General features: G+C 42.6%; 1 pseudogene; it reads right to left on the reverse strand.

Moving 5' to 3' along the window:
* Positions 1 to 13092: 13092 nt before the first annotated feature.
* On the reverse strand, positions 13093 to 14022 carry LOC146399410 (olfactory receptor 5AN6-like; annotated as a pseudogene).
* Between the last annotated feature and the right edge of the window lie 700 nt (positions 14023 to 14722).

A 14722-nucleotide genomic window follows, 5' to 3' on the forward strand; every position in this document is an offset into this window, starting at 1 on the left:
AGAGACCACCCAACATGAGGCAGCCACAGTCCTCCTCATCCTGGCACCTCACATTTTCCTTTTTGGCACCCACCAGTCTAGGGCATCTTGTGTATGGCCTGACTAGACTGGTATCAGAAGGGCAGGGACAGTGACACTTCCACACCTCATTCATCTCTGATGACCCCTCCACAGTCCCTGGAGAACCAGTGCTAGGCTAAAATCAGGAACAATACATGCTTAATGAAAAAAAAAATAATTTGATGATGTAATTTTTCATTTAGATCATTTTAATGTTAATACTTCCTATGTTTGCATAGGATTGGACAATACTCCAAATGCCACATGATTAGTGGATCCTCTCAGAAACCCTTTGAAATGGTAGACAGGGCATCAGGGCATCCACAGGTATCTCATTTGGGGAGAACATTCGAAGCAACTCAAACCCTCAGTTTTCTGGGTGAAGAGGGAGTTTTGAGGAACTGCTCATGATAAATAGAGAAAGACAAAAATAGATACAGAGATAAACAGGTAGAGACATAATGAGCAAGAGAAAAAAGAGAAAGATCTGTGGAAGAAGACAAGTGAGATAGAACATAGAAAATCAAGACAGCAACTAGCATAGAGGTAGAGAGTAGGGTGGAGAGAGAGGGTGTCTTTGGTGGTGGAATGGGAAGTTCAGAAACCTGCTATGGGAAGGAGCAGGGCCTCTTATAGGAGAATGTCTGGGGCATCAGACTAGAACATGACCTCTAAAGACAGTCTCCACAGTTGTCCACTCTCTGCTAAGACAAAGGTCTAGGAACTATAGCCATAGTCACATCTTCACTTTGGGCTGGACACTCTATAAGCACTTGGTATTTATAGAATGGCCAGCTGGTGCCATGTCCAAGCCCCACACTTCATGACCACAGGGATAATTCTGTATTAAATAGCTTGTCCTCTTAGTACAGTGGCCAATGCCAGGAAGAGGATGCTCCAAGTCAGATGGCCTCCTGTATTTAGGAACTGAGACCACTTGGGTCTGTTCACCCAGTTTGCTCATGGACAGAACACAGACATTCAGAAGCTGTGTGTGAGCTGCAGGACATGCTCCCACTTCCACACCACTTCACGTGTTTTAGTCCTTCTCTATCTTTCTATCTGGCTTCACTGGACAAGGTGCCCCAACATGGAGATCAAATGGACTCCCTCGATGTTCAGTATTCAGGGGGTGTGGGGCATACCTTTACTGCCCAGAGCTATGACCTCACTTTGTGAGTTGTGAAAACACTCATTCTCTTCCTTTAGTTTGACTTTCTAGGGCAATAGTCTTGTAAAGCCCACACAGCCCCAAAGCAGGCTTCCAGAGGATTCTAGTGATCTGGACAGTCAGCCCCAAGGTGAGCCTTCTGGCATTAATCAGGAAGAAATTTTGATTTCCAAACTGGGACAAACACTTTTTATGAGATCACCCATGTGGCGTTCCCAATTCTTTTTGCTTTAAAAACATAAAGAGAATTTGATCTCTTTGTTCAGGCATATTTGCAAGTTATCAAAAAACTGAACATTTTCAAACATTCTCCATGCTGCCTATACCCTGTTAGCAACAATTTGCTCAGGAAATGAGTCTGATGATTGGCTCCCACTTGGCATAATGTGGAGGTGGCCAGTGGGAAGGAAAATAAAGCAAAAACAGACCCTCTTTGCTGACAGGGACAGAATGATGCTGCAACTCAATGGCATCAAGCCATTTAAATTTTCTTTCTGATTTTTAAACTAGAGCTTGAATTAAAAAGGGGAGCAAATGAGAGAAATCCATTAAGCCAGATTAGTATTGAACTCCAGTCAAGATCATCACCCACAGTCATTAGATTTGGCTGTGGGTAGAACAAAAAGTAAAATAAAGTCTGGTTTCTGCTTCTCACATCTACATTAATCCAAATTACCTGAGAAGATTACAAATAATCCTTTAAGTGGTGTTAGATGGTGGACTTAAGGTAAAGGACAAAGAGCAAGAACTATTCACATGCTTCCTTGACAAGACAGAGCCAAGAAGCTCAGACGTTTTTGTTCTGAGGATTGAAATGGATGTGCAGCTGAATTGAACTGTCCTTGGAAACTCATACTGGAGGTAGTGTGTCTTATGTGGGGGACCATCACAGAGGGTCACTGGGACCATGTGCTAGAGAGAATGTGGTGACTGCTGAACTAATGAATAATGACAATTGTGAAAGCTCATGAGCAGAGAATTGAAGAAAAGGGGAAACTAATATTTAAATGCCCCACAATACGTGATGCTTAATTCTCTGAGCAAAGTCCAGTCTGCAAGCAATAGATTTCAAGAGAAATGAACTCAAATTAGAATAGGACTCAGTATTTCACTTTGCCTTGGTCTTGGGTTAAGTAATTAAATCAGCATCATATTCTGCCTGGAAGCTAGAACAGCTGAGAAGCAGCTAATTGTTAGAGCAGAAAAATTAGCAGAGGATCAAAGAAAATTTTAGAATTTGTTGCACAGAATGAATATGCATGAAATTCTATCCTCTAGTCCTACAAAATGCATACAGGGTACAATTAAATTTAGCTAATGAAATTAGGTATGAATTAATTCATATTTTGTATTTACTAGGCTGCATTAACATTTATCAAGGACTAGTCCTAAAAGTACAGCTTGTATGAGTTGTAGGGACCCTGATGGCAGGTCCCGATTCCTGTTAAATGCCTCACTCTCTCTGTTTTTAATTCCCTGGGCAGAGCATTATCCACTCTCTGCTTGAAGACTCCCAGAAATAAGGACCTCACCACTCGGGCTCTTCCCCTCCGAGGTAGAAGAGGGAAGTACAGTCTTCAGAGTGGAAGGAAAAAAAAAAACTCACATGGAGGGAATGGCAGGGCACATTATAGTGATCACAAGTGGGATAAGCCAAGAAAATCGTTGTAAGGAATGTGAGTAAAGGGAGCATGGGGGCTGGCCACACTTAGAGCATCACTGCTCAAAGGGGAAGGGGCTGAGAAGAGGTAGACCTCAATTTTTGAAAGGCTGCTTTTCTTACAATGATTGACTTCCTTTCATTTGCTTTTCAAAGAGGTTGATTCCAAAGGGTTAGAAGGAGGGAAAGCTGCACATCACAGATTCTGCACTGTAGAACAGCTTGAACCACTGCAGCAGTCTCCTACCTTGTCTTTGCCCATCCATTCTGTGACTGCTGTCTTAAATTTTTATCCACTTAAAAATATTTTTATAATCAAGAATTGCTTTAGAAATATCCACAAGACTTAAACTTTAGTTCAATAATTTTATCAGTTGTATGCACTCGTGTAATTATCACCCAAGCATGATATGGAATGTTTTCATCACCCCTCCCTCTAAAATTCCCTGGTCTTCTTTCTGGTTTATTCCCTTAAAAGGCAAGATCTTTCTGATTTCTGTCAATACAGATTCATTTTGTTTTATTCTCAGATCTCATATAAGCTGAATCATGAAGAATGCATTCTTTTGTGTCCAACTTTTATTATTCATCCATGTTGTGTACCGGCAGTAGTTCATTCCTTTTTATTGACAATTAGCATTTTGTTTTTTCACTATACCTCTATGTGTTCATCCATTGTCCTGTTAATGGACATTTGCCTTGTTTCCAGTTATGGGCTATTAAAATTAAGGCCATTATGAATGTCCTTATACAAGTCTTTTTTTCTGGATATGTGTTTTCATTTTTGGGGGTAAATATGTAGGGGCAGAATTGTTGGGTTATAGAGGAGTTGTATATTCAAGTTTATACAAAACTGACAAAAAGGTCTCAAGTACTATTCTCTTCTTTTTTTTTTAAAGACTTATAATTTTTCTATTATGGTTGATCTGAAGTCCTATTCTAACATGCCTGCCAGCAAGGGGTGAGAGTCCCAATTGTTCCACATCCTTGTCAATATTGAGCATGTCAGTCACTCTGACTTCAGTCCTATTGGTTGATGAGAAATGGTATCTTGTTTTAATCTGTTTCCTTGTGACTAATTATGTTAATTTTTCATGTGCTCATTAGCTATATATTTAATTCTCTTTTGTGAACTGTCTGCTCAAATTGCTTACCCACTATTTTAACTGGAGTGTTTGTCTTTTTAAATTATTATTTTACTTTTACTTTTTGCTTTTCACCCCCCCCTTTTTTGTTTTTTTTTTTTTTTTTTTGTCTTTTTAGGGCCACACCCAAGGCATATGGAGGTTCCCAGGCCAGGGGTCAAATCGGAGCTATAGCCCCTGGTCTATACCACAGCCAGAGCAACACCAGATGTGAGCTGCTTCTGTGAACTACACCACAGCTCATGGCAATGCCAGATCCTTAACACACTGAGGGAGGCCAGGGATCAAACATGTGTCCTCATGGGTGCTAGTCAGATTCATTTCCGCTGAGCCATGACAGGACACCTTTTGTTTTTTCTAAAAGTCTTGACCCACCTCAAGGTTGTGAAAGTATTTTGTTTTCTTCTAGAAGCTATACGGTTCTAGCTTTTACCATCAGGTCTAGAATCTATTGTTTATTATTTTATTATACAGAACAGGGTAGGGTCAAGGGTTTATTCTTCCTGCCCTGCACAGATACACAGTTGTTCCAGCATTAGTTACTGAAAATGCTTTCCTTTCCACATTGACTTGACTTGGTGCCCTTCTCAAAAATCAATGTAGTGGTCTGTTTCTGGAACTTCATTCTACTCTACTGATAAGTGTCCTAGTCATATAATTTTGGTGCTTGTTTTCCTTATCATTCCATTAATCTTTCTGTCCCCCAACCCCATGACTTATTCTTTGACTCATGCATTATTTGGAAGTCTTCAGCTTACTTTCCAATCATTTTGGGACACTGGCTTCCATTAAAAACAACAACACAAAATTAGAGGTTTTAGTTGACAACAAACTTCAAATGACTGAACAGTGTCACACTAAAGTGGCTGGGTGGAAAAAAGCGAATGCCATCTAAGGTTGCTTGGGGACAGACCCCACCATCCAAGGTGGAGACATCTGCTCGGCCTGAGGACCTCACTCGGAACCCAGGCCTGGAAACACTTGGCCACGTCCTGGTGGGCACGTGGGATACTCGACTGAAACCCATGTTACATGAAGACGGGCCGAAGGGACCAAATAGCTGCCTGAGGAGGAGGCCTGAGGAGAGTCACATGATCTCCATCAGCTACCTGAAGGGCCAATCTTAAGAGAATGGGCTGAACTTACTCTGGGGACCTGGGAGGTGGAATGACGGTCACTTCATCGTGGAAAGGCAGATTTCTGTCTCCAGGATAAGAAAGAACTTCCCAGTGATGGGAGCTGGTCATGAATGAGCTCACTGGAAGTTTCAAACAGAGGATTTTCATACTGGGCAGCAATCTGGGTTAAATGACTTCTGAGATCTTTTGCAAATCTAAGAGCCCATTATCTGTGAAAAAAAATTTCAAAAAAGATGAGGGCAAAGTATGGATATAAATGGCACATCCATGCTGTAGAGAATGCATGCACAGGCAGTGTCAGTGTCTAATCCCATCTCACAGAAGCCTCAACAGTGACAGGGACACTGGGCTGGTGTCAGACAAGACTCTTGCCCTCGCTGAGAACCTGCCTGCCCAGCACCTGAATGAAGGGAGTTCACATCCATCTGACAGGGACACTGCCTCCAGCCCTAGTCCATGGCCGCCTGTGGACTCTGGGGCTCAGGAAGGGGGGCATCTGAGAGGGGCCTTCTTGGGACTGTAGACCTGAAACATCATCCTGTGTGGGAAGGAGGGCCATGGGGTGGCCAGAGCTTCAGCTTCACGTTCAGACCTCAGCTCCAAGAGCAGCTCTGCCCCTTCAAGATGCACACCCTTAGGCCAATCACCACATTTCTACAGCAAGGGGAGGGGACAGCGTGATCATATAGGCACTCTCCAAGGATGCATAAAGCTGTCCTTTCTACCAGGAGAGATCGCTGAGCATCCCCAAACTTACTTTCTCTGAAACTGTTTGGTCTCTATGTACGTCACATTTAATGATGTCTAGTTACCTTGCAAACCAGTGTGATGATCTCTTGAACCAATTATTTTGCACAAACCCTAATAGGTGGCCATGAGGCATGAGTGTGGTTAATTTCCAAGGCCTAAAATTCCCTCCAAAAGTGGTATTTCTAGCATCTGTGGGGATCTATTTTAGGGAAGGGACTTTCTAATCACCCATGCAGTTGTCTCGGAGGCGGTCACCTCTCCTGTTTCTGTGTGTGTGTACATGTGCGTGTGTGTGTGTGTGGAGGGGCAGTGCTTCTAAAGGGGATTGAGAAATGATACTGGAGCAGAGACAGCATTATCATAACAGTCCCTGCACAGGGGAACTGGCATCTTAACTATACTGGAAAACCAACCTAGGCCACACACTTATTCTCCTCCAAACAAAAACAGCAGATTTAAGAGTGAAGCTGTGGGCCAGACCTTGGCCTGGGCCCATGATGATACTAAAGGCACATGCTTCCTCTTACAAAGGTCTGAAGAAAGACCCAAAGATTGCCTTCCTTGAGAGCATGGACGGATGATTACAGCGTATGTGTCTGAATAAGGGTATGTGTCTGAATAAGGGTATGTGTCTGAAAAACCCACTGAATAAAACTGCTCTTTGTCTTTATTTAATAATCTTGGTAAGTCAGTTCAAGGTATTTAAAAGCTCCATATTAGGTGAAAAGCAACAAAAGTGGACCATCTGTATGTGTGACCCACGGCACTTAGGAAGGGAGCCTGTTTATTTAAAATATGACATGGAAATTGGACCGCTGTAAAAAACATTAGTAAAATATCTGGCAGCTATGAATCTGATGGAATCATGGGGGTTCTTGAAGATACAATATGAGAATGGCCTCCTAGCCTTTTCTCTCCTTCCTGGGTTTTATGGATGTGGAAATTTTCCATGAGGTAAGGGTCTCTGGAAAATCACTGAAACAGCTCAGTGACAGAGAGTCATAGATAAGACTGAACACCAGGAATGAAGGAAGCAACGGACTTAGGTCATGAACTTGGAGTGAAATCAGAGCCTCACTATGGACAAAAGGAGAGAATAGGGTTTCAAAACCAAATCAAATAGGAGAGAACAGAAAGGCAGCCAGGAGAATGTCCAGAAGATTTTGTGGATGATTTGGTTCTAGTCATTCAGGAGAGAGCCCGAGGGAGCCAGCCAAGCAGGCCTAAGGAAAGAGCAGCAGCGGAGGAAGCACAGATGGAAGACAGGTTAAGCAAGGCCGGGCCTAACTGTGCCCAGACAGCACTGCTTTGGAGGCTGAGTTGTGTTTGCTCCACAAGGCAAGGTCTTAGGAGAGACCTAAGTGTGTGATCAGCTCTGGGTGACCCCAGGAGGGAGCCAGGCTCTCAGGGAGACCTCCAGCACTCCGGGAAGGCAAGAGGACCATGGGCTACAGCAGTGAAGAGGGCATGGAGGGAGTGGCTGGAGGTCAGGTGGGAGCTCTGGGCATCACCTGAGTGGAGCTCCTTCGCCAGGGATGACATGGTGTTGGTGATGGAGTCGGCAGCCACCAGCAAGTCATTGAGGAGGTTTCTCCTTGTACCTGAGGGGAGTCAGAGCAGATGGCACTGCCAGGTGGTGGGTGGAGGAGCGAGCTGAGGGCCAGGCCCTGGGACATTGAATTCTTAAGGGGAGGTTGGCTGAGCAGCTCGGCAGGCTCCCAGGCACAGCAGGTGCACAGGCACCCACACCCATGGCCCTCCTCACTCTCCTCTGTCTGAAGAGCAGGGCCCTGCCAGCTCCATGCATCTCAGCCATAGTCAGAAGAGGTGGATTCCAGAACAAACCCTGGGGCAGGACTTCCTCCCCAGAACCACCTCCCTGCTCTTGTCTCCACCCCAACAAGGCCTCCTGAGTGGCCTCATCTTCCACTAGCTACAGACATGGCTGGCTGTTAGCTCCACAGACCAGGAGCCTTGAGTAAGGGCCTGTCTGGAGTTCCACTCTTTCTCCTCTAAACCTTCCAGGCTGAGTACATGACTTTGGGAATTCCTCCATCCAATTCCTCCAGAGGAGGCAAAAAAGACAAGGCATTTCCCACAGCTTGGCAAAAAGAGCGCAGAATTCCAGGTGGAATTCTTTACTTCACACACACACACACAAAGCCTGCAGCCTTCCTGATGGGTGCTGCCCATGGAATGAGATGAGGCTGGCACTTGACTTATTTTTTTTTACTGTATATGAAAATGCAGTCACTGAAAGCTAAGCACACAAAAGAAAAGAGACAGTAAGCCCTCAGTAGGAATCCTGTTCATGATTCCAACCCCTCCAGCTCTCCAGCACACTCTGCCCCAGAGCTCACTTTGGGCGAAGGCCTCCTGCATGTCCCTGCAGATGCCACTCAGTGGGTCCTGCCAGCAGTGGGTAGAGGTGGAGCTAGTGGAGGTGGAGCACACAGGCATCGGCAGCGAGCGGCTGCCTCCATGCGTGGGCGATATGTGCCATGATGCTATGGCCTGAGCCTGGGAGAATCAGAGATAAAACAGGTCATCTCAGGCACTTTACCTCCTTGAGGAAGGGGGAACTCAGTCCTTTTTCTCAGTCAACCTGAGCCAGCCCTGGCCTTCAGTTCAGCAGTGAAAGCACTGAATGATCACAATCGGAAAGAAGGGTCAGGCTGCCTCCAGGACTGGAGGGAGGAAGAAAAAGAAAAAAAACAAAAACAAAAAATGAAGGGGAGAGATCAAAGAGAAGATGGGACGTTCCCAGTGCACAGACTGAGCGAGTAGCTGTGCAGATGATCTGGGAAGGCCTGGGGGTCACACCACTGGGAAATTATACACAAACATCTTTCATTTTTGTTCTGTTTGCAAACACATCCATGTGCCTTATCTCATTTGATCCTCAGGAGAACCTGTGAGTAGAAAGGGCACATGTTTTTGACTCCACTTTATAGAAGGGAAATAAGGATTTTGAGAGTATGGGCTCTGTGTCAGGCAGGACAGCTCTTCCGTGGGAGGTGCCACAACAAGCCCTTCTTCTCTGGGGGCGATGGCTTGCACTCTGCACCTTTGTAGCTGCCAGGCCACAGGGAACACGTGCCTGAGTTGGCATGGCAGGAACCCAGCTGTGGGCTGTTCCAGGAGCCTGGTCATCTGGCTCATCATGCTGCTTTTGTCAAGCACACACAGTGAGGTCTTTTGCAGCCATCCCGTAGGTGAGAATGGACACATATTTAGTGGAAACTGAACTTCCCTTGTGAAGGATCTGCTATAGTTTTGGAGAAAGCTTGGAGCAATGGGCTAAAATTTAAGCCCTCCAGAGAAAGGTGCTTGCTGAGATTTGGGCTCTGCTGCTTTTTAGAGAAAGGGCAGCAGAGGGTGGCATAGAGACTGGGGTTTTCTTTGGAAGCTAAACTGGGAAAATATAAACCAAAGTGCAAATAAGCTCAAAGGAAGATAGTAGTCTTGTGGGATCTGGCTCAGAAGTTCCACATACCAACAGAATCCTCCCCCAACAGGCTGACAGGCCATGTGCACAAAGCCTCAGCTCACAGCTTCACCCAGTGTGAGCACTGGGCCAAACAGAAATGGTCTGTTCTTCACCATTCTTTTTTCTTTTCTTTTCCTTTTTTTTTTTCTTTTTGCTTTTTAGGGCCACACCTGCAGCATATGGGCATTCCCAGTCTAGGGGTCAAATTGGAGCCACAGCTGTTGGCCTACACCACAGCCACAGCAACACAGGATCTGAACCACGTCTGAGACCTACACCACAGCTCATGGCAATGCCAGATCCTTAACCCACTGAGTGAGGCCAGGGATAGAACTCACAACCTCATGGTTCGTACTTGGATTTGTTTCTGCTGCACCATGAAGGGAACTCCTGTCTCTATCATTCTTAATTGATTTGTATGATGTGCATGTGTGTGTGTGTGTGGGGGGGGTGTGGGTGTGTTTTTTAATTTGATAAATTTAAAAAATACAAAAAACTTTAAAATAGAACATAATTGGGAGTTCCCGTTGTGGCTCAGTGGGTTATGAATTGACTTGTATCCATGAAGATGCCAGTTTGATCCCTGGCCTTGCTCAGTGGGTTAAGGATCCAGTGTTACTGTGAGCTGTGGTATAGGTCACAGACTTGGCTTGGATCTGGCATGGCTGTGGCTGTGGTGTAGGCCAGCAGCTGCAGCTCTGATTCAACCCCTAGCGTAGAAAATTCCATATGCCATGGATGTAGTCCTAACAAGCCAAAAAAAAAAAAAAAAAAAAAAAAAAAGTTGAGCATAATAGACCACTCAAACTGGTAACTGTTAATATTGTGTCAAATTTATCTCAACCTAAAAACACTGCCAACAAGTCTGAAGAAGACCACTTTGACTACCAATTCTTTCCAGTCTCTTTTCCCTTCAGAGGCAATTATTATCAAAGATTTGGATGTGAAACTTTTTACCTATGAGTTTATATGTAATTATGAGTAATATGTGACATTTCATGCTTTCAAATTTTACATGACTGGGGTATCATACTGCACATATCATTTTGCAATTTGCTTTTATCACCTGACATAATTTTTGAGATCTTTCCATGATGCGGATAAATATGAACTTAGACCCTTACCTCACATTGCATACAAAAAACAATGCAAAGTGGATCATACCAAATATAAGAACAAAACTATAAACTTAGAAGGTTAGACAATGACTTTTTAGATATGACATGGAAAGTATATACCACAAAAGAAAAACATACAAATTGAACTTCATCAAAAGTAAAAACTTTTTTCAAAGGACACCTTTAAGAAAGTGGAAAAAACTTAGTGGATTGGAAAATTTTTTGCAAATCATGTATCTGATAAGGGCCTTATATCTAGAATATATAAAGGGCTATGACACTCAGCAATGGAAGGATAGGCAACCTAATTTAAAAATAGGAAAAGGATCTGAATAGACACTCCTCCAAAGAAGATAAACAAATGTCCAACAAGCACATGAAAAGATGCTTGATATTATTAGCCATTAGGGAAATGCAGATCCAAACCACAATGCTGTACAACTTCATACCCAACACGATGGCTACAATAAAAAAGGCAGATGATATAACAAGAATTGACAAGGATGGGGAGAAACTGGAACCCTCATAAGTTGATGGTATATAATGTAAAAAGGGCAGCTGCTTTAAAAAACAGTCTGACACTTATCAAAAGGTTAAACACTGAATAACATATAACACAGCAATTCCACTCCTACATGTATATACCTGAGATAAATGAAAACATACATATACACAAAAACTTGTACACAAGTGTTCACTGCAGCATTATATATAATAGCCAAAAAGTGAAAACAAATTCAAATGTCCATCAACTGATGAATGATTTAAATATATTTATATATATGGAGCTCCCATCATGGCTTAGCGGTTAACAAGTCTGACTAGCATCCATGAGGATGCAAGTTTGATCCCTGGCCTCGCTCAGTGGGTTAAGGATCCATCATTGCTGTGGCAGTGGTGTAGGCTGACAGCTACAGCTCTGATGGGACCACAAACCTGGGAAGCTATGCTGTGAGTGTGGCCCTAAAAAGCAAAAAAAAAAAAAAAAAAAACCAACCAAACAAAAAACAAACATCAACAACAATAACCCACAAGCTAAATATATATATATATGTATATATTTATTAAGAATGAAATATATGTATATATTTCATTCTTATTTATAATAATGGAATATGATTAAGCAATAAAAAGGAATGAAGTACTGATACATGTTACAACATGGATGAACCCTGAAAATATTATACTAAGTGAAAGAAGAAGCCAGATACAAAAGACTACCTACTGTTTGACTCCATTTATGTGAAATATTCAGAACAAGTAAATCCATACAGACAGAAAGTCAATTAGCGGTGTCTGGGGCTGCAGGGTTTGAGGGGAATGAGGACTGAGTGCTAATGGGTATGGGGTTCTTTTTGGGTTGATGAAATGCTCTATAACTCATCATGGTGATGGTTGCACAGCTCTGTAACTGTATTAAAAATCATCGACCTGAACTTTGAAAGGGTGAATTGTGTGGTATATGAATTATGTCTCCATAGAATTACTTTAAAAAAGATACCACTAAGAAAAATAAAATAAGCCACACACTGGGCAAAAATACTTGCAACTTAATTCTGATAAAGGTAGGTTTCCATGGCAGGGAAGTTATGTTAAAATTGAAGTTCTGCTTCTCTCCATATCCCCACATCGGTAAACTGGAATGTGCCTAGGCATCCAGAGGGTTTGGAGTCTGGGACAAAGTGGACCTTGTTTCATTTGGGATGTGTGTGAGAAAGATTATTTACTAACTTTGTGTTTAGTACCGTTCTCTGAAGCCTGCAGTCTGAAATTTTGAAAGGGTATGTAAGGGTATGTAAACACTGATAAATTGAAGGTTATATGTACATAATAATTAATATATTAACTGCTGGAATATTAGTCATAAAAAGAATGATATAATGTCATTTGCAGCAACATGTATGGACTTAGAAACTATCATACTGAGGGAAGTTAGTCAGACAGTGAAAGACAAGTATCATATATCACCTATACATGGAATATTTTAAAAAAAGGATACAAATGAACTTTTTTGCACAACAAAAACAGACTCACAGACTTTGAAAAACTTATGGTTACCAAAGGGGACAGGTTGGGGGTGGGGAGGAGGGATGGAATAGGGGTTTGGGATTGGCATATGTGCACTGATGATTGGCCAATGGGGACCTGCTGTGTAGCACAGAGAACTCTCCCCTATATCCTGTGATAATCTATGTGGGAAAAGAATCTGATCAAGAACGGATATGTGTATATGTATGACTGGGTCACTGTGTTGTACAGAAGAAATTATCACAACCTCATAAATTAGCTATACTTCAATAAAACCTTTAAAAATAAAAAAATAAAAGATATATTAACTGCTTTGTGAAGTCATTGCTGGTGTAAGAGAGAAGAGTCTACTGTCAAGACTCAAAGAAGCCACAGGTTTTGCATGGCACTCAGCCGGTTCTGGATTTGGATGTTTTGACTCAATTGCAATCCTGCCAGAGCATTAGCGATGTTGAATGAAGTTACATGCATTTCCCTTCCTGAGTCTGGAAACTTCCAGTCAACAGGGTCACTAACCTATCGGACCATTAATTAACTGTGATGATGGGAAAACAGTCTCTTCTTAAACCTCTTAAGGGCATCTTTAATTTCCTTTTTCCTTAGAATAAATCAAAGGATTCACCATGGGGGTCACCACTGTGTAGAAGACAGATGCCATCTTATCATAGCTCAGAGCGTTATTAGCACTGGGGTACATATAGACAAAGAGTCCTGATCTGAAGAAAAGAGTCACTGTTGTCAGGTGAGAAGTGCAGGTGTTGAAGGCATTGGACATGCCTTCCACTGAGCTTATCTTCAGCAATGATATAACTATATGATAGCATGATGATTAAGACAGATGTCACACCAAAAATCACTGCTATCACAAATTTCATGACTTGTAGGAAAAATGTTTCAGAGCAGGAGAGGACTAATAGTTGAGGCAGGTCACAAAAGAAGTGGTTGATAATATTTGGGTCACAGAAATTGAGCTGAAGTAAAGCACACAGTTGTATCAATGAGCCAAGGATACCAGTTATATAGACTCCAACCATCATCTGCACACACAGGGCGTGTGGGGGACACAATGGCTGTGTAGAGGAGAGGGTTGCAAATAGCAGCATAGCGATCATAAGCCATGGTGGCTAGGAGGCAGCACTAGGTCAGACCCAGGCTAGAGAAAAAGCATTGTATGGTGCACCCTGTAAAGGAGACGAATTCAGGCTTCTGGAAGAAGCTTGAGAGCATTTGAGGGGTTTTGGAGGTAACATAGCAGAAATAGAAGAAGGATAAGATGCTGAGGAAGAGAAGTACATGGGCAGGAGTCCATCCTAATCAGAAGGATGAGGCCCACATTCCACACCACTGTCAAGAGGTAAATCCCCAAGAATACAGCAAAGAGAACAATTCTGAATTTGGGAAAATCTGAGAATCCCAAAAGAATGAATTTTTGACTATTGTATTGTTTCCTCCGCCAGCCATTGTCTTGAGAAATTGCTTCAAACTGCAGAAAGATGCTTGGGTTAATGATTGACTGTTTTAGTATTATGAAACATATTTGTTTTGGATATAGTTTTGTGGTTTTGGAACAAAATTATCCATAGTCAAAATAATATTTTTTGGAGTTCCCATCATGGCACAGCGGAAATGAATATGACTAGGAACCATGAGGTTTTGGGTTCAATCCCTAGCCTTGCCCAGTGGGTTAAGGGTCTGGCATTGCCATGAGCTGTGATGTAGGTCACAGATATGGCTCAGATCTGGCATTGCTGTGGCTGTGGTGTAGGCCAGAAGCTGTAGCTCCAATTAGACCCCTAGCCTAGGAACCTCCATGTGCCTCAGGTACAGCCCTAAAAAGCAAAATATATATATATAATATTTTTTAACCTAGCTACAAAACAGAAACAGACTCACAGACATTGAAAATAGACTTGAGGCTGCCAAAGGGGAGGGGAGAGGGAGTTAGATGGAATGGGAGTTTGAGGTTAGTAGATGCAAACTATTACATTTAGAATGGATAAGCAATGAAGTCCTGCTGTACAGCACAGGGAACTATATCCAATCACTTGGGTTAGATCATGATTGAAGATAATATAAGAAATGGAATGTGTGTATATATATATACACATGTATATGTATGTATGTATGACTGGGTGACTTTGCTGTACAGCAGAAATTGCCC

Source organism: Sus scrofa, chromosome 10, assembly GCF_054392235.1.
Source record: "Sus scrofa isolate SSC_HxYL_T2T_F1_AM1 chromosome 10, Sscrofa_HxYL_maternal_Yorkshire_Landrace_v2.0, whole genome shotgun sequence".
Lineage (NCBI taxonomy): Eukaryota > Metazoa > Chordata > Mammalia > Artiodactyla > Suidae > Sus > Sus scrofa.